A 25,249-nucleotide genomic window follows, 5' to 3' on the forward strand; every position below is an offset into this window, starting at 1 on the left:
CTTTAATTTTGAAATGAGACAGAGCGTTATAATTTTCTTTTAATGTTCTAACTGTTGCTGCAGGCAGTGCGATTACGTCAGCGGTGGTCCGCGCGGACGATGTGTGATGTAAATCCTGGTTCGTGGCGTGAATATAATGATGGATCGTCCTGTTTCATTAATATTCCAGTTACGGCAGTGGTCCACGTCTCCGTTGTAGTCGAATCAGCTGGCAGCACTGGCGCGATAATAATAGTTCCAATATGCGCCTTGTCGTTAAGCGCGCGACGTTTCATTATTAAAAGCTTATTAATCACGCGGTGCGGGTAGGTCGGAATTATGCAGCGTCTTTAGCATTTAAGATATTTATCCGGTTAATGCCAATACTTCGTACAGTTCTTTCACCGTGTTGTCACAGGAAAACAGTTACATGTGTTTTTCACTATAACAGTCCGTTAAACATCAGTTCAATTTACGTCGTCGTCTTTAAGACAGTTTGGACGATATAATAAATCTTTCTTGATCAATTTACAGCTCTGTTATTTTACTTAACATTTTGGTTTGTTCCACTTTCACAGTTAGTGTCTCCACACGACAATGGTGTCTGATTCATGGCTAATTGTCACAAGTTCACACAGTATGTAAAATTGTCACCGCAAGCACTCGATATGCTTTTCAGATTTTACTGTTCACTTAATAATGCACGATTTCCTGTTAACACAGCGGACACACAGTGTGCTCCCTGCCGCCGTTGGATAAGCAGCTGCAGCAGCAAGTCGTATACTCCTAGCTCACTCATTTCTTACATAGTTTAATTCTTAACTTCTTTGCGTGTTTTTGGTACTTGCATTGTTTGATACATAAATTTCGGGCGTATTATAGTATTTGAGAGTTGTAGCATCGCGTTTTAGTACCTGAATAGTGTAAATTCGCGTAGTCGTTTGTCTTTTGTTTTTGTTTTGAACGGCCAGTGTCGGTTGGTCACAGTCAGTGTGCTCCCTGCCGCCGTTGGATAAGCAGCTGCAGCAGCAAGTCGTATACTCCTAGCTCACTCATTTCTTACATAGTTTAATTCTTAATTTCTTTGCGTGTTTTTGGTACTTGCATAGTTTGATACATAAATTTCGGGCGTATTATACTATTTGCGAGTTGTAGCATCGCGTTTTAGTACCTGAATAGTGTAAAATCGCGTAGTCTCCTTCCGCTGCCGAGCAGTGTGTCAGCAGTGCGTTAGTAGCAGCATTACTGCATTTACTAGGCAATCTTGTATTTTAATAACCGTTTAAATTTTGTCGATTTGTTTGCGCTCTCTGTAGATTAGTTCAGACGTTCTTTGCAAAACAGTTTTTAGCATGGATAGGGACTGCAACTGCTGTGTTCGGATGCAGGCTGAGTTGGCATCCCTTCGCTCCCAGCTTCAGGCAGTGTTGGCTTCGGTCACACAGCTTGAGGCTGTTGCCAATGGGCATCACTGTGGGGGTCAAGATGGGGGTTTGTCGGGGACGGCCAGCTCGTCCCACGCATCCCCCGATCGGACTAAGACTGTGGTTGCCCGGGATACTGCCCGCATTGAGGCTGATCCCTCACCTGTGGTAGAGTGGGAGGTAGTCTCAAGGTGTGGCAGGGGGCGAAAGACATTCCGGAGGGCTGAACGGAAGGCCTCTCCAGTTTGTCTGACGAACCGGTTTCAGGTTCTATCTCAGGCTGATACTGATCTTCGGCCTGACATGGCTGCTTGTCCTGTTCCAGAGGTTGCCCCTCAGTCTGCAAGATCCGGGCGGTCGCAGAGGGTGGGCTTACTGGTAGTTGGGAGCTCCAACGTCAGGCGCGTAATGGGGCCCCTTAGAGAAATGGCAGCAAGAGAAGGGAAGAAAACCAATGTGCACTCCGTGTGCATACCGGGGGGAGTCATTCCAGATGTGGAAAGGGTCCTTCCGGATGCCATGAAGGGTACAGGGTGCACCCACCTGCAGGTGGTCGCTCATGTCTGCACCAATGATGTGTGTCGCTATGGATCGGAGGAAATCCTCTCTGGCTTCCGGCGGCTATCTGATTTGGTGAAGACTGCCAGTCTCGCTAGCGGGATGAAAGCAGAGCTCACCATCTGCAGCATCGTCGACAGGACTGACTGCGGACCTTTGGTACAGAGCCGAGTGGAGGGTCTGAATCAGAGGCTGAGACGGTTCTGCGACCATGTGGGCTGCAGATTCCTCGACTTGCGCCATAGGGTGGTGGGGTTTCGGGTTCCGCTGGATAGGTCAGGAGTCCACTACACGCAGCAAGCGGCTACACGGGTAGCAGGGGTTGTGTGGCGTGGACTGGGCGGTTTTTTTAGGTTAGATGGCCTCTGGCAAGTACAGAAAGGGAAACAGCCTCAAAGGGTGCGGAGCAAAGTCAGGACATGCGGGGACCAAGCAGCAATCGGGATTGTAATTGTAAACTGTCGAAGCTGCGTTGGTAAAGTACCGGAACTTCAAGCGCTGATAGAAAGCACCGAAGCTGAAATCGTTATAGGTACAGAGAGCTGGCTTAAGCCAGAGATAAATTCTGCCGAAATTTTTACAGAGGTACAGACGGTGTTTAGGAAGGATAGATTGCATGCAACCGGTGGTGGAGTGTTTGTCGCTGTTAGTAGTAGTTTATCCTGTAGTGAAGTAGAAGTGGATAGTTCCTGTGAATTATTATGGGTGGAGGTTACACTCAACAACCGAGCTGGGTTAATAATTGGCTCCTTTTACCGACCTCCCGACTCAGCAGCGTTAGTGGCAGAACAACTGAGAGAAAATCTGGAATACATTTCGCATAAATTTCCTCAGCATGTTATAGTCTTAGGTGGAGATTTCAATTTACCAGATATAGACTGGGACACTCAGATGTTTAGGACGGGTGGTATGGACAGAGCATCGAGTGACATTATACTGAGTGCACTATCCGAAAATTACCTCGAGCAATTAAACAGAGAACCGACTCGTGGAGATAACATCTTGGACCTACTGATAACAAACAGACCCGAACTTTTCGACTCTGTAAGTGCAGAACAGGGAATCAGTGATCATAAGGCCGTTGTAGCATCCCTGAATATGGAAGTTAATAGGAATATAAAAAAAGGGAGGAAGGTTTATCTGTTTAGCAAGAGTAATAGAAGGCAGATTTCAGACCACCTAACAGATCAAAACGAAAATTTCTGTTCCGACACTGACAATGTTGAGTGTTTATGGAAAAAGTTCAAGGCAATCGTAAAATGCGTTTTAGACAGGTACGTGCCGAGTAAAACTGTGAGGGACGGGAAAAACCCACCGTGGTACAACAACGAAGTTAGGAAACTACTGCGAAAGCAAAGAGATCTTCACTCCAAGTTTAAACGCAGCCAAAACCTCTCAGACAAACAGAAGCTAAGCGATGTCAAAGTTAGCGTAAGGAGGGCTATGCGAGAAGCGTTCAGTGAATTCGAAAGTAAAATTCTATGTACAGACTTGACAGAAAATCCTAGGAAGTTCTGGTCTTACGTTAAATCAGTAAGTGGCTCGAAACAGCATATCCAGACACTCCGGGATGATGATGGCATTGAAACAGAGGATGACACGCGTAAAGCTGAAATACTAAACACCTTTTTCCAAAGCTGTTTCACAGAGGAAGACCGCACTGCAGTTCCTTCTTTAAATCCTCGCACAAACGAAAAAATGGCTGACATTGAAATAAGTGTCCAAGGAATAGAAAAGCAACTGGAATCACTCAACAGAGGAAAGTCCACTGGATCTGACGGGATACCAATTCGATTCTACACAGAGTACGCGAAAGAACTTGCCCCCCCTTCTAACAGCCGTGTACCGCAAGTCTCTAGAGGAACGGAGGGTTCCAAATGATTGGAAAAGAGCACAGGTAGTCCCAGTCTTCAAAAAGGGTCGTCGAGCAGATGCGCAAAACTATAGACCTATATCTCTGACGTCGATCTGTTGTAGAATTTTAGAACATGTTTTTTGCTCGAGTATCATGGTGTTTTTGGAAACCCAGAATCTACTATGTAGGAATCAACATGGATTCCGGAAACAGCGATCGTGTGAGACCCAACTCGCGTTATTTGTTCATGAGACCCAGAAAATATTAGATACAGGCTCCCAGGTAGATGCTATTTTTCTTGACTTCCGGAAGGCGTTCGATACAGTTCCGCACTGTCGCCTGATAAACAAAGTAAAAGCCTACAGAATATCAGACCAGCTGTGTGGCTGGATTGAAGATTTTTTAGCAAACAGAACACAGCATGTTGTTATCAATGGAGAGACGTCTACAGACGTTAAGGTAACCTCTGGCGTGCCACAGGGGAGTGTTATGGGACCATTGCTTTTCACAATATATATAAATGACCTAGTAGATAGTGTCGGAAGTTCCATGCGGCTTTTCGCGGATGATGCTGTAGTATACAGAGAAGTTGCAGCATTAGAAAATTGTAGCGAAATGCAGGAAGATCTGCAGCGGATAGGCACTTGGTGCAGGGAGTGCAACTGTCCCTTAACATAGACAAATGTAATGTATTGCGAATACATAGAAAGAAGGATCCTTTATTGTATGATTATATGATAGCGGAACAAACACTGGTAGCAGTTACTTCTGTAAAATATCTGGGAGTATACGTGCGGAACGATTTGAAGTGGAATGATCATATAAAATTAATTATTGGTAAGGCGGGTACCAGGTTGAGATTCATTGGGAGAGTGCTTAGAAAATGTAGTCCAGCAACAAAGGAGGTGGCTTACAAAACACTCGTTCGACCTATACTTGAGTATTGCTCATCAGTGTGGGATCCGTACCAGATCGGGTTGACGGAAGAGATAGAGAAGATCCAAAGAAGAGCGGCGCGTTTCGTCACAGGGCTATTTGGTAAACGTGATAGCGTTACGGAGATGTTTAGCAAACTCAAGTGGCAGACTCTGCAAGAGAGGCGCTCTGCATCGCGGTGTAGCTTGCTCGCCAGGTTTCGAGAGGGTGCGTTTCTGGATGAGGTATCGAGTATATTGCTTCCCCCTACTTATATCTCCCGAGGAGATCACGAATGTAAAATTAGAGAGATTAGAGCGCGCACGGAGGCTTTCAGACAGTCGTTCTTCCCGCGAACCATACGCGACTGGAACAGGAAAGGGAGGTAATGACAGTGGCACGTAAAGTGCCCTCCACCACACACAGTTGGGTGGCTTGCGGAGTATGAATGTAGATGTAGATGTAGATGTAATTAATTGTTCTTCCGCGTATCACCATCTTTCACGCCGAACTTTTTACGTTTTTCACCCGCGAACCGGCCGCGTACCACAACAACTCGCACGCTCTCTATCGACACTCGTTCGCTCTCTCTCTGACACAATACTTCTCCGAGCCTAACCATAGATTTACAAAGCATATACAACCAGAATATTCAGATTCGTACAATGTAAAATATAAAACAGTAGCAAAATGAATGAAGAAACAATGTGACGTATTAAAAAATTAGGAATAGTTGATATAAATTATACATACGTGCTATGACAAGGTAACGCACAAGAGAAAAATATTACTATCGACTTTCGGGGAAAGCAATGTCTTTACCATATATATATTGGGACATAATAGTTTGAAGAGACTTCCAGTAATACCATTTCGGTTGCTGTGTATTATTCTAGATTTATAAGTTAAAAAGATAGCTGTACGTTGATAATCAACATATTTGATGCCCAGTCCATCTCTGTTCCGAACTAACTAACGAAGTAGCCTCGAAGGAGACATTAAAATTAATATCCCATCAGACATGCCGCCATGCCAACGATAAAATTTTGTTCACTATGTCGGTGGGGATTGGCTGAAATGTAGCAGTATCAAAGGCCTCACTAATAACATAACTATGTACGAGTAATACTCTCTGGACCCTGTGTAACGTCCGCATATTGCGTTCCTTGATTACGGCACGTAAGAAATTGAGCTTTTGTTCCCAATTCATATTTTCCATTTCCCATGGATGTAGTGTAACAACCGAGCTAATAGGCCGCAACTCATAGATTTCCTCCAGCCAAGAAGTGTGTGTTTAGTATGGTGACCTAGTAGCAGAATTTTGACGTGCGGTTATTGAGTCTTGGACCGCAGGCGTTGGCACACTGTTCTACAAAATGCCGCACCGTCTCTAGCTCTTCATTTGTGTCGATAATCACTCTGATATCGTCAGCATAGGAACGTCAGACCGTTTTGGTGTTCAGCTTTTGTAGGTCCACTAAGGTGACGTGCAACTTTTTAGTAACGGCTCGATCGCAATAAGGTCACTGCAAGTCGCATGGCCTGTTCGACGGGCAAAAGGAAGAACTGACAATCTTCAGGCGAGAAGAAGTACCACAATACATTTATTTATAAGTTGTTTAAATCAATCGTTAAAACCCATTTTTGTATTTCTGCTCAGTAACAGTCAATCATTAATTCTGTCAAAAGCCATATCAACATCGAAAAATACTAACGCCAATTTGGTTTTGCGTATCCAAGTAAAATGTGTGCTATCACAATATTCACATAGAACGTTTAACATAGAAGGTTACAACGTTACTAGCTTATTTTTAGCATTCATTGAAAGTGTTGTGAATGCTTTTTTTAATCGATGTATCGTACTTCATATTTGTACACTGGATATTTTTCAAACAGAAGTCTACCACAGAGGTTCTGAGAACAAGCTGTTTGCTCTTTGGCGGTAAGCAGCATTGTATTTGCCAGTATCAGTCAGTGAGAATTAAGTGGGGGACTCAGGTGTTAATTACATTGCTGTGCAGTCTTGAAATAACTAGCAGAGCACAGAAATAGAAAGGCAGAGGATGTTGGTTTTTGGAAATGTGATTTGGTAAAGATTGATCTGAGAAGAGTAAAGACATTCAGGTAACGTTGCTGCTGTACTACTGACTCACACGTAATTTATGATAAATTTGTGAAACGCAAATTTTCAGGATTTCCCCTTTAGTTTTTCTGTTAAGTTAGTTTGACTGTCGAGACGATATAGTTTCGCCACTTGTTCACCATTTGATAAATGTATTATACGGCTGAGTAATATTCAATAAGAAGTTATTTTTGTGAAGGTGGTTGTAATTGTCAAGGAATGAATTTCATTATTTATAATGGAGTTTTTGAATGCTAGTCTCTTTTCAATTATTTAGTAAGTCAAGTTTCTACCATCGTCTCCTCACGAAAATCTTGTGTTGTAAATGTGTGTCGCCGCATTGCAATGAGTGGAACACCGCCGTTCAAAGTAAAGCATGATGTCGTTGGCACAGTTGTTTTTCCTTGCACTGCACTGGGCAAGGTTTCTTTCCTTTATCTGGTTTGCTGCTGCTCTGTATTTTTATTTGGGCCACTTTCGAGTAGTACCGAGTTTCTGTTTGCGCAAGGTAAGCTATGAAAAACGTTAAGGCCGGTTTAACGTTACAGTCAGGATACAACAGCACCATTTAAATTAAGCTTTGCATTTCAGAATTGTTATGGGGTTCATTTCAGGTAAAGTTTAGTCAACAACTTATTTACTTTGCCAAACACTCTTATTCTTACAGTGTAGTGTTACAGACGCATGTGTATCATTTGATGTTCGGAATTTTAGACAGTTTGCATACGAAAAATTATAGGGAATTTTTATAGCAGAATTTTGGACATTTATTCAATCAAAATTTGTTTAGTAATTTCATGTAGAACTTTTATTGTGTTAGTCTTGCGTGTTGCAATTGCAAGTCTCGTACTATGACGTCACACATTATAGCACTGTTCACTGGACTGTACGGTACAAAAATTCAGAGGACAAATTCTTTAGTGTACAGTTTTAAGTTTTCTAACTATTTTTGTTAAAAGTTAATTGCAAAATAGTTATATAATTTCAGACATTTCGTGACTCTTTTTTTTTGTAGATAGCAATTACGTAAACACACCACTTGCACTGACAAGTTCACATGACAACAGAGACACATACGAAAGTTTAAGGGTAGGAAGTCAGTGCAGTTTACAACAACAAAAACAACACAGAACATAACGATTACAATGTCTATTAGCCTCACTTGCCTGGTAGGATCCAAGCATTTTACTAAGAACTATTTCCAGTGTGGTGCTGATAACCAGGGAAAAATCTTGAAATCCGCGCTTTGAAAAGTAATAGGCCGAAAGTCATCGAATGTATTCTTTCGCAACGCTTTGGGTACGAAGATGACCATGCGTTCCGTGAAGATCTGGGGATATCGAGTCGTTACACATTTTTGTCAGTTCTCCGCAGATCACACCCCACTAGTGAATATAAAATTCGATTCGAAAGCCGTCTAGGCACAGAGGTTTTTTTCGTCGAAAGCATGTGATGATTGATTTCACTTTAGAAGTAGTTCTATCCACTGAAAGTTCTTCGTTGTCATCCTGATCCACCGTTGCATTCATTTCCAACTCCCCCATCAATTCCCTGCTCGGAGTAAAGTTTTCTAGAATGATTTACAACGTAGGTCTTAATCGCATCCTGTTCCTCATATACATTTTCTCCGTTATTTTTAGGTTACTCAGTAAGTTTTATTTTGCCTCGTCTGTTTTCCGCTGTGACACAAGTGCGCGCCCCTACTCGTGTACTTGCCAGTGTTCACTAGTTTTTGCTTTGGTGAGTTTTTTTCTGGTGTGGCTGTCTGACAGCGTAGAAGGGTTGTTATACAACTGGTGGAGACCGGTGAAATAAAATTCTGAAGTTCGTTGCCTCCAGCAAGCTTTGCCTCTGGAAAATTGAAAGACACATTTCTTAATTTGAGGTTTCACATGCTCCGTCCACCAAACAATACAGTCCGTGTATCGTGTTTGCCTCTGGAAGCATTTCCGCCACGTAGCAACATTATCTCGTTTCAGTTATGCGTCGTCCAGAAGTGACACATTCAGTTACCACACACCGCGCCGCAAAAAACATTTCTTTTGAACGTGTCTAACCGTTACGTGGTATGCACAGTACTACTCGTATGTCAGGTGGTCATGTTATTTCGATTTTCGTGTGTTAACGATGTGCACGTCAGAGAAAGAGGGTAAGTTACATTACTGTTTAACAATCTTTGGTCTTCTCGTGGCAGTCTTTGCATCTGTGCAGCCTGATCTATTCTTAGTTGGAGTGTGGTAGGTGACTGACGTGTTCTGTAGTGCTGATTTGGATTGTGATTGTATCTGTTAGATGAAGAAAGGTTTATTTGAAAGGGCAGCAAGGATGAATAAGATGTATGTATTAGAAAGCGAAAGGAATATAAATTTTAAATAATATTATTATTTTTGGAAGGGAAGGAGTTTGAGGTATGACTGAACCACTGCGCAGCTAGTTTGTAGAAATTTTTGCTGGGAGCTAATTAACTTTGTTCACTTGCTCAGAGCTGAGAGAAAGCCCACCCCACTTCCCTGAGCCATGCATTAACATATTAACTGAATAATCTGCATGATTTTTAGATACATTCTCTGTTGACATTGTACCATTTACATCATTGTTAATTTTGTTAAGAATCATACTATTTAGACCTGTATTATGAGCGAAGGTCAAAAGTTTTACTCTATCTTTATGAATACGTACTTCAATCTAAAATCGTTGTCTTGGAATATCATTTCATAGGAGTAGTTACTCTCCCCACCCCGTTGTTTATCATTACACATTACCACACGTGGTATGCAACACTCTTAAATTTTATTTAGAAATAGAAATCTACCTTAGCCACTGCTTGCTTGCTGTCTGCTGTTGTGATTTGGAGAAATCTGCAACAATGTTGTCAAGGCGCGAGGTAAGCGGAAATGTTATTTAGGGCCAGATAGCTATTTTACTTCAGTCGCGCATTTAATATAAGAACGAGATGCATTCAAATCAGTTACAGTTCAGTTCAAATTAGGTTCAGTATAGTGAACGGTTAGAATACGAGTTTAAGTTGCATAACGATATGCGGGGATATAGTTTCGGTAATACGTAGACTTTTATAGAGTGGGAGGTAAAGCTGGGATAAATTTCATACAGAAACAATTACAGCGGGGAGGTTACAGTTATTAAAACCAAAGCGACCATATCTCACAGTCACTAAAATTTCTTTAAATACCTCGAGCCACATAAAACCTAGCAGACGACTTGCGGAAAGGGCACAAACATATGTATGTGGGCGTAGATGACACCAGCTATCTTTCAAGTCCAATCCTTCAATTACATTCTGGAGATTTCGATAATAAATAAAATTCGGTCTTCGGTCCTCTTCGTGTTAAACACAGTTAAAATTCCCACCCACTATGATCTTCAAACGAGCCTTCGTTAATAATTTCACAATTTCATTGTGAAAAAAAGTCATTCCTGTCTTTTGTGCCAGTTTACCCAGTTGTAGCGTAGATGTTCAATAAAAGCTAGCCCAGTAATTGCATGGCAATACCCCATACCGTTTCCGGAATCGCTTTACGTTTATAATCTACACCTACTTTAAACAGAACTGGCACTTCGCCAGCCTCATTGCCAATTTTTATGGTGACATCATTCCCGTTATTTTACCTATCTTTGGTGACACAGCCTCTTGAATCAACTCTATATCTATGTCGGCGGAATACAAATAAATATATTATTTCCAAGTTAGATCCTATTCTGTTTATATTAACAGTCACAGCTGAACAATCTTGCATTATGTAGTAAGGAATTTTATTTTTGTCGTATCGGCCGCCGCACAGCAGCCGTCAACTCGGCGCGGCGTGCTACAACACGCGCGGCACACAGCGAGTACCGCTGGCGCCGCACACGATGTCAACAACTGGCGCCAGTGAACGCGTCGTCGCGGGGTTCGCGGCAGCGTACACACCACTATCGATACGGTTTGCCCTGCCGGCGCAGCCCTTGCCACCAGAGTGAGCAACCGTATAAGGGCGCAATCTACCAACACTCTGATTGGCCCGATCTGCGGATTCAAGCGAGCTCCCTGAGCCCGTTTAACCAGTTCGATCTTCGCCGATGACTGTGTTACTACCCGGCTGCTGGATTCACGACGACCGAACTGTACTGTGGCCTCCCTGGCTCGAAACTTGTGACGCGTCGTTATCGACTGGTTGGCAGTGGTTTGGACTTGTATTCTCTACTAGTGACTCTGCTTTCTCCTTGGCGCTACAGCCAGCGAAGTGTTGTGTAGTCGAACTTAAGTTTTGTTTTGAGTGACAGAGCCGGCAGTGGTGGACAAGCGGTTAAAGGCGCTACAGTCTGGAACCGCGCGTCCGCTAAGGTCGCAGGTTCGAATCCTGCCTCGGGCATGGATGTGTGTGATGTCCTTACGTTAGTTAGGTTTAAGTAGTTCTAAGTTCTAGGGGACTGATAACCACAGCAGTTGAGTCCCATAGTGCTCAGAGCCATTTGAACCATTTTTTGAGTGACAGAAGGTCAAATAAATTTGGTTATCACGGAATATTTGTTGAGTTATAGTGCGGACATAACACGACAGAAATGGATCAGAGTGCTGGTAGATGGCGCCGTTATACGGTTGCTCACTCTGGCAGCGCCGCCAGGGTAATCCGCATCGATAGTGGTGTGTACGCTGCCGCTAGCCCCGCGACGACGCGTTCACTTGCGCCAGTTATTGACATCGTGTGCGGCGCCAGGGGTACTCGCTGTGTGCAGCGTGTGTTGTAGCACGCAGCGCCGAGTTGACGGCTCCTGTGCGGCGGCCGATACGACAATTTTATTTATAAATTATAAAATAAAAATTAAGTAGTAAGGAAGCGACTTTAATATTCAGTGTCCTCGGCCCAAGGTGTCTCGTGCGGCCTATGCGGGTGGGTGGTGTCCATTGGTTCAGGTCCCGGGGTGTCGGCCTCCCACGCATGCTGCGCGACCTGACCTCTATCTTCTGTGTTGCTTCTCTTACTGCTTTATTGTTCTCGGCAATTTTTCTTCCTCAATCTGCTTTCGAGTTGATCGCTTTGATTTTATCGTCCTTTGTTGACGTGCATCTTCGTCAGTGGCATTCTTGTTACCGGGCAGAAGCTGGTTTTAGGTCCCTTCTGAGACTGAAGACTGATGCAGTTGAGACGGCAAATCAAGAGGGCCATAACTTCGCGGCGTGTCTCCGTTGTTCTGAGTCTGTCGAGGTTTTAGGGTCAGTTCATCGTTCGTATCTGGAAGCTGTGGCGGATGTTCGTCACTGTGGCTGTGAAGCGCGGAAAACTGTATCATAGCGACTGTAAGAGAGAGTCTACTGACTCCCCGTGCATTGACACAGGTAGCATAGCACAGGTGGTCGGTGGCGACCTACGAGCAGCGCTGCCGCTTGACATTCGATTTGATGTGATTTTGCTTTACTGGTAAGGTGTGTGCAGCTATTGTCTGTGCTTGTTTGGTGAAATTGTTTACGGTGTTGTGAGTGAACGTTGAAGACTTGAAGCCTACGGTGATAAAGAGGCGTTAAGAAAAAGTGGCGCTGAGCACTATGGGAATTAACTTCTCAGGTCATCAGTCCCCTAGAACTTAGAACTGCTTCAACCTAACTAACCTAAGGACGTCACACACATCCATGCCCGAGGCAGGATTCGAACCTGCGACCGTAGCGGTCGCGCGGTTCCAGACCGTAGCGCCTAGAACCGCTCGGCCACCACGGCCGTCTATAGTTCAGAACAAGAACGAAAAACGCCAATGAGTTTCGTTGCAACATGCAGATCTAGCTACAGACAAAGTCAAAGTAAACATTTGTTCGACCTCGGTAACAAGAAATAGAATTTTCATAATGGTAATAGCAATTCCTCTGAAAGAAAGCGATCTGATTCATAACTATTTTGTGTGTGTGATTCACGTTTCGGTTACGAACTTATTGCAAAAGCACTGACGATAAATAAGCTTAAATTCCAAGACAATGGTGGTTTCTAAAACCAAAATCGGTTCCTCATTTATTCCCCAATTTACCGAAATATCTGTTGAAATATTACAGCAAAGAAAATCGCCAGCAAAACACTTGCAAAAGAGAAGCTGCCACAAAGAAGATGCTGAGCAGAATGGCGTTGCTGTGTCTCCCAGTGTTTATTCCGTCGAGGAAAATGCACGGAACGAATTAGTCGCGGACGCAGCAGCAATTTCTTTAGGAAGACTACTGCAAAAGCAACTCTCAAATAAAAAACGTAAGATGCCTCAGTCAGACCTTCTAGATCATTGTAGACGCCTCAAAAAATGGTTCAAATGGCTCTGAGAACTTTGGGACTTAACATCTGAGGTCATCAGTCCCCTAGAACTTAGAACTACTCAAACCTAGCTAACCTAAGGACATCACACATATCCATGCCCGAGACAGGATTCGAACCTGCGACCGTAGCGGTGTAGACGCCTCAGCCATATCTCCTAGATCATCGTAAACTCAGTAACAAACAAAAAATCGTAGTTGACATTATATCGAAGAGACGCCAACTGAAAAACAGTAAGGAAATGCGGTGTGGTAACGAGTTTCTTCTGGGCAGCGTGCTCTTAAAAATGAAGTGGCCCAAAATACAGACATTGTCTGAGGCATCGATTCTTGCTACTTCCTTCCGAAACACATGTCCGAAATTTAATAAATGTTCTCAAAATGCTCATAACGCAGTAATACATACGCTGTAGAAGCAATTAAGAATTTTTTCCGGAAGAACAAGATGGAGACAAATGAGTAGGCGTGCTGGTTTTCGATGAAGTTAAGCACCAAGAAAAATTGAATTTCACTTGCACTTTGCTGAAAGAAAATGGTTTCGTCAATTTAGATGATTGTAAGAATAAACTTGCAAATCGCGCTCTGTTCGTTCCACAGCTGAATAGCTCTATTCACCCTATTGCTGTGTATACAAGTTGCAGCGCAATTCCTGGCGACGTCATCTCGCAGATATGGATTCAAGTAATTATCCAGCTAGAGCAAGCCGGAACAATAATTACTACACTTCCGACGGCAACCAGTCAAACGGAGAGGTATGGCATTTTCTAGGAATTAGTGGCATAAAACAAAGAAGTTACTTGCTCTGAGTCAAATGCAGATGACGAAATCAAAAGAATTCGGGAATCTTCAGACGCTATTCATGTAATAAAGGGCGTTAGAAATAACTTCTGTGCTTAAACTGACGTACTTTTTAACGATAAAATTATCAACTATAATTTTTAACGAAAGGTTCATAAACAAGATTATTCTCCAGAATTCACTTGCTTAAAGGTTTGCCACAAGGTAACTCCACTCACTTGAAAAAAGGTTCAAATGGCTCTGAGCACTAGGGGACTCAACATCTGTGGTCATCAGTCCCCTAGAACTTAGAACTACTTAAACCTAACTAACCTAAGGACATCACACACATCCATGCCCGAGGCAGATTCGAACCTGCGACCGTAGCGATCACACGTTTCCAGACTGATGCGCCTAGAACCGCACGGCCACACCGGCCAGCCACTCACTTGAACCCGATGTCATTTCAACGATGGACATCAAGGTGAGTTTTCGTTGATGTCGTACGTAATTTGGAAATTAAGTAGACATTCGCAACAAATGAACAGAGTTTTGGAAGTGGAGGACATAATTAAGAAAACGCTGTATGACTCACATAACTTCACAGAGCCTCCGTCTGACTCCACCACGACTCTGCAGTAATTCAGTAGGTCAACGATATAAAATTTTTCAAAGAAAATAAAGCAATAGGGCTCGAAGGCAGTCAATCAAAGGTATCATCTGTTAGATATATGAATAAGTTAGTAAACGCGCTTAACTCTTCGTTTCATGAAAATGCTTTGCACAAAAACTCACAGGTTCACAAAATGTTAATGGACTGGAAAGGCTTTTTCTCCGATGTAATAATTTTGCTTCCGAAAGAACTCTTCAATTGCTAGGAGTAGCCATTGAAAGTACCTTAGAAAATCTGAATACATGTGGAAAAGAGTTATCAGCTATGTCCTGACAGAAAAATTTAATCAGGATCCACTTGGACGTCATTTCGGTATTGCACTTAACATCACTAAACAATAGAATTCCTCAACTTACACACGTTACAATGTGTTTACATTGCCCTAAAGCTTCCATTATCGTCCGGTGGAAGCGCTGAACATAAATGTGAGTTTTCGTTGATGTCGTACGTAATTTGGAAATTAACTACGCATTCGCAAAAAATGAACAGAGTTTTGGAAGTGGAGGACATAATTAAGAAAACGCTGTATGACTCACATAACTTCACAGAGCCTCCGTCTGACTGCATCACGTGAACAGTGGCAACGTCATTAGTAAAAGTAAAACTCGTACTCAAAATTCACATCAGACCTGTAAAGGGTATAATAGAAAGCTCCTAGTCTGGCAAAGTAAGTATCACTTAAGTGTGTAACAGCTAGAACAAAATGTTTAAAAATAAGGTCACACCTATAATTGAAACCTTTGCTTCAGTGAATTGAATTTATTTAGTTACTCCACTGTTTTTCTATTCGTAACAGGTCTGAAGGTGGCAATGGCCGAAACCGGTAATTGTGAATTTATACAACCTATGTCGTCAAGAAGGACCTTTACAAATAAAGTACCATAACATTCCCAAACTCATTTACAGACTTTATATCACCAGTTGATGAGAATGTCTAGTTTATCATCTGGCAGGTTACACGATGCATCAAGCAAGAAGAGTTTCAGAATGTCCCATGTGTTTGTGCCTTTTAACTGGGAATTCGTCTGACATGCCACTGTCTTTTCTTATGTCTATAAGGGATTATAGTTCTTTTAAACGAAAGATCTTGTTCACATACTGTTGTGTACATAGTTCGGCGTAGTCAGTGCGTACACAACTTTCCCACTAGAGCGCGCCCCGCTAAGCACAACAGCGCAGGCGCAGCGCTCGTCCGTCTCCGCACTACGAGATGGCGCTGTCTTAGAGACGGACCAAATTCTGCTTCCACCGATCCACGTATTAATATGTAACGCAGCCAATGAGATTGCTGCTAACGTAGAACCTTTTCCCCTCGCGGATCACACTCGTGCAGTGATACCTGAATGCGCGAGGTATTATAACGAGTGTACAGACCTCCGATTAGTCAGTCTGCATTAGTCTGTACCAGTCTGCAATAGTCTCTCCAGTCTGCATTAGTCTGTACGAGTCTATAGTCAAGTTTCAGTCTGCACCTAAGAAGATTATCATTTTCCTGTACATAACCATGAAGATAAATGAATAGACACTTTGTCAAGTATCAGAGATATGTGAGAATAAGATTAACGTACCAAGACCAAAGGAACTTCAGATTGTCAATTGTAAACATCATCCAGAATCAAGTTATGTAATGTCTATGCTTTTTATTATTTTAATAAATGTGTGTGAAAATTAATCAAGTTCTGTTTAAAGTTGGTCACCGTCAATCTGCTACTCTAAGCGTGCAAGTGGCATTTCTATCGTCTGACCTAACGGCAGAAGATAAACACGCCACGATAACACCACGAGACAAATTGCTGACACTCGCCTACTTTGTTAGAGCGACAAGTCAAATAATCTGTTGGTGTGTGTACCGAAGGTCTTACAGTACGCACACCACATATACCAATTGAAAGGTGTTGTCAATGTTCTTACGCTGGTGGAAAGTATCACCGCGATAAAACTCCGTAACGTGGGGCAGAAATATTTTATAAAATATTTTCGGTCTCATCCAGCACTGGAAGGTGCGAAGATCATGTGATGGACATCGTTACTAAGCTCATTCTGCATTATAATTATGAAATACCTGTTCTTACGGCAAGAGTGCCCATACGACAATTTGCAGGGGGAGGGGAGGAGGGGGGGGGGCAAACCGATGAGGGGGTATGAATTATTTTTAATATTTTGAAAGACGAATGACGACTTTATAAGGACCCGTAAAAAATCTCCATTACCGAATTCCGCATCATTTTCTTGAAGGAAAAACACCTGATTAGACTGCATTTTTCTCTCCATTCCCTGACAGCGAAGAAGAAGGAGTGGGGTGAGGGGTGGGGGTGATCGTGAACACCCCCCCACCCCCCCCCACCCCCCCACCACCACCGTCTTGTCCATCGGTACGGGTGTCCTTGCTTCACGGGCATTAACACGTTCGGAGAGAGCCGAAGTATTCAGAAACTTCCCAGATTGTTCGGAAACGATCTAAACAAGCTGACAACTGATATTTATTGATAGTAAGTTAATTAAATTCACGTACATTTCATTTCATTGCACACATTTCATGAATGAGTTTGTGTGTTGCGTCTGCCGTAGTAATTTGTACTTGCGTGGGTCACAAGCGGAGCAGCTGACACCTCGCGGTGAAATTGCTGTACTAGGATGGTCAGCACACACTCTTCTACCCGCTATAACCATGTTTCCCACGCAGTCACGAATATGTCTCTCCGCTGATCTTCAAGTCCACCTGTCCTACGCTTCTGCAGGTCAGACAAGCTTTTGGAAACCACTGAGGACCGGTTTGGCGAAAGGGCAGCCAGTTTTCAAATGGCCGGCGGAACCACAATGCAAACACGTCGTAACACTGCCGGCTACTTTTAAATTAACAGTACACTGGTAATGTTAGTGCTTTGATCGTGCGTAATAGAAAGGTATCGGACTGTTTTTGTCAGCTTAATAACTGAAAATACTGTACTTGAAATGGTTGTCAGGCAATTACTTCCTCTATTCTTATTATTATTTCTGCTCTCAAGGAGCATTCTCTTCTTTACACTAGTTAGCTCGAATGGAACATGTGGTACCCGGATCTAGCATAGTGTGAATAGTTGTACCCAGTTGCTTATTATAGTACACAAATGTTAGAGAGCGGCAGGAGCACTTCATTAACGCTGTAATTGTACTGTGAACGTTAATTCTTACTCAACAATTAGCAAGGGGACCCAGAAACTAATCTGTCAGTAGACTTAGATCAAGGCTGAACATTTTAGTCGTAACACAAGGTGGAAATCCTCTTAACTATATACACATTAAATTATAAATACTGTTACTTCCAAACGTGTACAATAATTATCCTTTTCCTGGCCTTTGAAAATCTACTAGCCAGTAACTGTTATGAATCATTACCGGTTTTGCATATAACTGTAATGCTGTACAGAGATTTCAAAAAGAGGAATATTTAAGCTTAATACCTTAAATCTTTCCCTGGCAACTGAACTTTGGTGGAACTTCAACTGACTTCTCATGAAAAATATATGGAACTCTTCAAAACTTTTCGTCGTCTAGGACGAAATGCTGGAGTTGGCGGTCGTATTTGTGTGAGGTGTGTATGGCTTTCAACTGTGCCTGACTGCAACTTGATGTGTCTTCTTTACGGTAAACAGAACATTTACATAGGTTTTACATCAAAGAACATGGCTATACAGAAGTTACGTTAAGTAAAAACGGACAAAGAAGTTAGATAAGTCAGATAGGGTAATATCGGTGGTAGTGTTGCAATGTTCTCGTTAGGGGTACATACACCAAGAGAGCCCTGACTCCTAGGACGGGGACACTGGACTGGATGTGCTTCTCAAGATCGATTTTCGTGTTCCTGACACCATTATCCTCGTTAAAATGGTTATTACTTGTCCACTTCTAGGCATGAATCTGGAGAATATTACTATACTCGGAGAGAGTTTATCGGGTTCTTTCTAATTTGATTTCAAAGGCCAAATGAAATACGCGGACCGTGTGCAGACCTAGGCCAGCATCACCAACGGAAACTTCATATCCAGAATTTACAAAATCCGCAGTACCTCCGTTAGCGGAATCACACGTATGCACGGTTCGTTGTTGATCTGCTTGACCTAAACCACTTTCGCAAGGAAATCATACGAGCATGCTAGAACTTATTCATCTCTTAATCCCTGTTCATCGTGAAATCAATCGACTAATTCGTGAACTTGTGGTATCTGGTATCCATACGAAAATCCAAAACGTGAAGTGTGTTGCCGTGGCTGATCTTCCATGACGTTCCTTTTCTATTGCAGAGTATAAACAGCTGCAGGCGCCGCTGGACACTCGCGAAGCGAACACTCCCGCACGGTTTCGATCCAATAGACCACGGCGGTACGTATACTAAAATTGGAACGATACAGAGAAGATTAGCGCCGGCACGATAGCTCAGCGTGTTTGATCAGAGGGTTAGCTCCCCTCTGTAATAAGAAAAACTGAGTTAATGGATCAACGACGAATATAAACGGGTGTGTCAGGACGTCCGCCCCGAACAAATGCACCGAACTAAGACGGACGAAATAAGATTTCTTAAGAAAAAAGTAAGCAGGAGACACGGGTACGATTCCTGGCCCTGGCACAAATTTTCACTCGCCGCTTCAGTCTATATACATAATAAGTTGCATATTAGTAAAATTTTCTAAGTGAAGCAAAACTGTATTCAACCACAAAAACACAAACGACTCGTTACTTTTTTCATGATAACTTTGTAAGTGAAACTACAAATAATGACGAGTGAAATATTGACTCTTTGTAGGTTTAGTTCACAAAAGGAAACGGAATTTGTAACTATACATGAATATTTTACTAATATCCCTAACACATGAACTATCAAGGTAAGAAAGTTTTAAGCAACATGTGCCTCCGCTGAGAGGAGGCTATGGCACGCGTGTGCGTCGGCGTTCACCGCAAAGGTAAGCAGGTTCGAAACCTGGTGCTGAATGAAATCTTCGTCGCCACTGTTTCGTCAGGAGCAGGAGAGGTGGTAGCTTGAAGTGCCCGATCACAGGTCTTTCTGCCAATGTCATGGATGAATTTCAGTTATCTCTGCAGTTTATAACGAAGTCAGGCCGTGTGACACTGTTTCTAGTCATCCGTCCGTCGAATGGGGACGTTAAAGCTCAATGGTCCCCTTGGTACTACTCGATAGCTGTAGGCTGTGTGCCGGCACGCCGTTTCACCGCCTCCATTCTCCAATCGTATTCATACAACGCAAACACAACACTAAATTATACACGCATCTATTACACTCACCTATATTCTACAAATACCATACGACGCAACTCTCACAAGGAAAGGGGCCAATGTGTGTCGAACAAGAACACCTGTTCCGACAGGTGGCCGAATCCACCCCATGGCATATCCCAGTCAGCAATGCAGTACGACATTTACGTAACAAGCAAAGCATGAAGAGTCAACAACTTGAATTATAATAAACGTAAACATGGTCCTTAGTAGGCTGTAATATCATTTTTATTTAATACTGCCATTAGCTAATTTCGACTTCTTGTCATTTCAAGCACCTGTAAATCCAAAATGGAGACGCACTACATTATCTGCATACACCGCCATATATAAATAACATTTTACACACCTCAAATTAAGACAAGATTTGTTAATATTATGTTTAAAATAATGTAGTTTCCCCAGTGATATGACATGTATTGCATACAATATTTTATCTCCATTTGTTTTCTTCGGTCGTTGACTATATACAGGTATATCAACTATGTCTGACACGCCAGCAATATAGGTAAAATGCCTATGATACGTGCTAGCGGGGGTCTTTAACTCTTTGAATGAATGTGAATCTGTGAAAACAAATTACCAGCTGCTGTCATTTACCTTGTAATTATAAGAAATTTTGTGCAGTTATGGTTCAAATGGCTCTGAGCACTATGGGACTTAACTTATCAGGTCATCAGTCCCCTAAAACTTAGAACAATTTAAACCTAACTAAACTAAGGACATCACACACATCCATGCCCGAGGCAGGATTCGAACCTGCGACCGTAGTGGTCGCGCGGTTCCAGACTGTAGCTCCTAGAACCGCTCTGCCTCTCCGGCCGGCTATGTGCAGTAACGTTTTATCTTGACGTGAAGTGCTTAAAGTGTTATTTATACAAGGCGATGTATAGAGACAATGGCCGGCCGCGGTGACCGAGCGGTTCTAGGCGCTTCAGTGCGGAACTACGCTGCTGCTACGGTCGCAGGTTCGAATCCTGCCACGGGCAAAGATGTGCGCGATCTCCTTAGGTTAGTTGGCTTTAATATCTTATTACAGCCGACTACGGACCATGTTTACATTTATTAAACAAATGGAAGCTGGGGATCCCCAAAAACACAAAATTTTAATGACTTGAATTAGTGTTCTCTTGCATAACGACTCTGAAGAACTCTCGTTTTTGAATGCTAGTCTTGCCACTAAATGTTTGTAAAATGCGTTAGCGTAACTTTTTCAAGAAGTGAGGTTACGTTTAACAAATGGATCACGATAGAAAATGTTCACTTTGGTAGTATTCTTGTGGAAAATGCAGCAAGTATTACTTACACTGGCCACCTAAAAATATGAAGGAAGGCGTCGCATCGAACATGCTGTTACGATGTGCCCATCAGTCTTATAGTACAGTCATTGTTCTCGATCTGCTAGGCAAGACGCCTCAGTTGTTGTCAGTATACGTCGGCAGTGATGCTTGCACCTCAGGGAGCAATTCGTAGTACAGTGCACAGCCGCTGTTCCGCAGCGGGGAGTTGCTGCTTTGTTTGGGCTCGACGATTCCTTTCTTCTCCTTCTGATAACATAACAACACCTTTTCTCGTCACCAGTAACGATACGAGATAGCAGCAGGAGGAGATTAGTGTTTAACGTCCCGTCGACAACGAGGTCATTAGAGACGGTGCACGAGCTCGGATTAGGGAAGGATGGGGAAGGAAAGCGGCGGTGCCCTTTCGAAGGATCCATCCCGGCATTTGCCTGGAGCGATTTGGGGAAATCATGGAAAATCTAAATCAGGATGGCCGGACACGGGTTTGAACCGTCGTCCTCTCGAATGCGAGTCCAGTGCGCTAACCGCTGCCCCGCCACCTCGCTCGGTGATACGGGACAGGAGTGGTCGGTGATGCTCATCAGCCAACCGATGACGAGCGACCAGAGATGCACATATGGCCACCCACAGATTTTTGTGCTTTCGGCTTAGCCCATGGCATACCCATTCACCTGATTTCTACCTTCCCCATTGCATACAAATGTTGCGCTATTGTGGAATGATAGCAGCTCATCACATTTGCCGGTTCTCGAGTACATTGGCCTGGGTCATTGTTTATTAACGTGTTTAAACGATCTTCATCAAACACCGAAGGTCTCCTGAACGTGATGAGTCACTAATGTCAAAACGATCCCCCTCAAAACGAGAAAACCATTTTCTTGCCCTCATCTGTCCATTGACATTACCCACACAAACACCGTAACTGTTTCTGATTGCCCCCGGTGCTGTCACCCCTCTGTTAGATTCAAACGGAAGAATATGTCCGAATGTTCCAATTTCTCCACTTGGCACTCCAGTTTCTAGCGTCCACAGTTGCACTCATTATCTCCAAATGACAAGATGACAATTTGTAAACTCAAATAACTGCAATGAACTGCAAATAAAAGACATACAATCGGTAAATAAATTCATAGCATCCGCAACACCAACGTGCAGAAAGAAACGCTACGAACTTTCGCACCAGCCTAATAACTTCCAACAAGTTCTTTCCACCAGTTTAGATGTTACGTTCACGATGAGGACTTCGAATTGAAATGCTAAAATAAGGTCGCAACAGCTAAGGAAATTTCTGTACTTCATTATGCACGAAAATATAGGAAAACTATAAGTGCCATATCATAAATACATTATAAATCGTAGACCTCTCCAGTGTACATCTCACGCACGTAGTGAAACATTAGTATCCGCAACGTTCAGCCCACGTAAAGTTAGAGTGCACATGTTAGCTTCAAATCCTATCATAAGTTGAATCAGACGGAGAAATCACCAGCGCAGTGACAGGAAACCAAGGGTCGATTGCGTGCACATTGAGTTGAAAAACATAATACGAAAATTTCCCCTGTTAAGGGGAGCAGGAACGATGAAAATGACAAAATTGTGTTTATTTGGTTTTTTTCAGTATAAAATTATTGGATGTTTTCTGAATAAAACAAATCAAGTTACACCATTCTAAGTGAATTCGAAGTGTGTTTTATATCGCTGCAAAGTTGACGCACCGCGTAAACTGTTGTAGCGACTTGGTGTGTCATCTCTGACGGCGCCGCTCGCTGGCTGCAAGCAGGTTATCTTCGCGGAATTAGACAGTGATTTGTTTTCCAACGTTGTATGGCTTCATCTCTGTGACAAGTGACTGTTCGTATCGATAAACATAAACGCTATACTGTGTGTGTTGTCTTGTGGAGTTTGCTTTGTGTTGTTTAGCTGTTCAATTTTGCGTATTTCATGGTTTTGCTCCTACCTGTTTTACGTATTTGGTTTGTGGATACCAATATGCCCCGTTTTAGCAATAGAGTGTTTAAGAAAATGCGCCATGAGTGGAAGAAGAAATCTTCTGTTGTTTCGAAGTGAGATGCTGTTCAGACTGCTTCACCGACTACTCCAAATGAATGTGATAGAACTTCTTCCAGCAAGAAAGTTTGTGGCAGCAAAGAAAAATTTGAAAACTACGAAAGTGACAGTAATGATGTGAATGAAATAATTAACATTTCCTTGCTCTCTAATATTTTGAAACTTAACGTATTATGCCAAGTTTGCAAAGAAAGAGGACTGGAATTGAAAATAATTTAACACATTGGTTTGCCATGTAAAATTTTGTTGAAGTGTCACAAATATGCTGCAGAACTTTCGTTTTCTAATTCTAACAATATTCCTCGTAGTGGCAATAGGGGAAAGAAGGTGTATTATATAAATGTTAGGTTAGTGCATGGCTTGCGTTGCATTGGCAAGGGCAGTGCTGCAGGGACAATGTTATGTGGAATTATGAACTTGCCAAATCCACCCTCCAAGTTTGGATTTTATAATGAATTGGTGGGATCTTCTACTGAAGATATTTCTCAAGCAACAACGAAGAAAGCTGTTGAAGAAGCTGTGACAGATAATGGTAATTGTAGAGATTTAACTGTTGCTTTAGATGGATCATGGCAACGTGGAAGTCATAAATCTCTAATTGGAGTTGTGACGGCTATCAGTGGAGACAGTTGCAAAGTAATTGATGTTGCTATTATTGTAGATGTAAGGGCAATACTAAGGACGAACATAGTGAAAGTTGTGAAGCAACTTTTCACGGCACGAGTGGGGCGATGGAAGTAGATCACAGGAGTGGTACAATGTATGATACACTAACTATCTAGGAGATGGTGATTCTAAGGGATATAAAGCTGTAGAGGAACTCAAACCATATGGCAATGAAATTCACATTAAAAAACAGGAGTGCATTGGACATGGGCTGAAGTGCATGGAGACTCGCTTGCGGAAACTAAAGCAGACATTAGGATCCCAGAAGTTTAGTGATGGTAAGGCCCTTGGAGTAAGAGGAAGATTGACAGATGAAGCAATTGATAGATTGCAGAGATATTATGGGTGTGCAATTAGGCAAAATACAAGAAGCATTGAGCATATGACGAGAGCAGTATGTGCATTATTTTTTCATACTGCATCAACAAATGAGCACCTACAACGTGCACTGTGCCCCACAGGAAAGGAGTATGCCCATAAAGACAGTCTGTCAAATGCTGTAACTGATGCAATTAAGCCCATATTCAGAGATTTATCACAGCCAAGTTTATTGGAAAAGTGTTTACATTTGAAAACACAAAATACAAATGGAAGTGTAAATAATTTAATTTGGATCAGGATTCCCAAAATAGTGTTTGTACAGATAAAAACATTGCGTTTTGGAGTGTATGATGCAGTGGCAACATACAATGAAGGAAACATTATCAAATGTGATGTGCTGAAACGTTTAGGTTTCCAACCAGGACACAACACCAATTCCTCAATGCGCCTAATTGATGAAGAAAGACTAAGAGGTGCAGGAAGAAGAGACAAAAGCCGACAACATGCAGCAAAAGGGAAGAAAAGACCAGTGAAAAGGAAACTAATACTGGAAAAAGAAGAGGATGCTGATAATCCGTCATATGGGGCAGGAATGTAGTAAAAAACTTTGAAAGCCATTTCCCATAACTTAAAAATTTTCATCATTTATGAACATCTTCTCAAGAACTGCTAACATTATATCAATGAAATTTATACACAATATTGTCTACTTCTTTTCCTTCATTTTTATAATAAACAGTAAAAAAAATTGTATAATTCAAGAGCTACAGAAGAAAAAGTGCAAAATTTTAGAGAAAAAATAAGCGTCTGTTTAAAACAATTATAAAACAAAAAACAGTAAATACTTCTATACATGGCATTATAACTTTGTATAAAAATATTCACTGAACATGTAGTCCGAATTTCAGAACAATATGTTTAATGGTTTTAGAAATAATGTTCCTTCTATCTGCTAAAGTTAACATGGAGGAGATGGATCGTTCTGGCTCCCCTTAAATCAGTTACTCTCTACATTCTAAACCCAACGGTGTGTTGCAAAA

The sequence above is a fragment of the Schistocerca nitens genome, chromosome 6 (genome assembly GCF_023898315.1).
Source record: "Schistocerca nitens isolate TAMUIC-IGC-003100 chromosome 6, iqSchNite1.1, whole genome shotgun sequence".
NCBI lineage: Eukaryota > Metazoa > Arthropoda > Insecta > Orthoptera > Acrididae > Schistocerca > Schistocerca nitens.